This window comes from Otolemur garnettii, unplaced genomic scaffold, assembly GCF_000181295.1.
Source record: "Otolemur garnettii isolate 467f Iridium unplaced genomic scaffold, OtoGar3 scaffold00115, whole genome shotgun sequence".
NCBI classification, from domain to species: Eukaryota; Metazoa; Chordata; class Mammalia; order Primates; family Galagidae; genus Otolemur; species Otolemur garnettii.
In genome coordinates, this window is record NW_003852510.1 from 221615 (window position 1) to 222749 (window position 1135).

Sequence of the window (1135 nt, forward strand, 5' to 3'; positions counted from 1 at the left end):
CACACACCACGGGGGCCAGGGGAGGAGTTCCCTGCTCCAGACACTCAAGCTGGGTGTGCCTAGAACTGCTTGCTAGAGCCACGCGTGCCCTGCAGGTGGTGGTGGAGGGGTCTACCACTCTGGGCGGGCCCAGAACTGTTTGCTAGAGCCATGTACATCCCATGGACGGAGGTGGGGGAGTTCCCCGCTCCAGGCTCCCACGCTTGGAGGGCACAGATTGGCTTGCTAGCGCCGCATGTGTCCAACGGGCAACAGTCAAGGAGTCCTCCGCTCCCCACCAGCTACTCTGGCGGGGCTGAACTAGGACTGATCTTGTCACTAGCATACCCTGTGCTACCGCTGCCATTCCCCCAACCCCTGGCTGCTCCAGGGTGCTGAACTAGGACTGATCTAGCTACTACAGCTCCTCTGTTCCACCAGTTGCCCCAGAGGGGCCGAACTAGGACTGATCCAGCTGCTGCCAGTCTCCTGACCCCGGTCGCCCTGGCAGGCTGAACGAGGTCTAATCTGGCCACGCACACTCCTGTGTAGCTGCTACCGTTCCACTGCACCCCAGCTGCCCAAGCACCTGAGAACTGGGAGAAGACAACAGACACACTCTGCCTGTCTCTCTGGGCAACCAGAAGAAGCACCAACTGAACGGTTCTGATAAGACCTTGAAACAATGTCAAGTCAGCATGGGGCAGAATCAGCAGGAAAACTCTGGCAACTCGAATAACCACAGTAGATCAACTCCTCCAAGGGAAAATGGGGCAGACACAATTGAAGACCCCATCCACAAGCAAATGGCTGCCATGTCAGAAATCGAGTTCAGAATGTGGATAGCAAATAAGATTAACAGAATGGAAGAAAGGAAGGAATTAGGAGTTCAAGAAATTATTCAAAAGATGTCTCAAGACCTCAACAATTTCAAAGATAAAATGATCAAAGATTTTGAAACACTGAGACAAGAGGTTGCAGCACTCAAGGATCTGAAAGACACGGTGGAATCCCTCCGTAACAAAGTGCAACAGGCAGAGGAAAGGATCTCTGACTTTGAAGACAAAGCTTTTGAAGAAGCCCAAGAGTGCAAAGATCAAAAGAAATGGAGAGCAAAAACAGATCTCACTCTCAGAGAACTCTTAGACAATTCGAA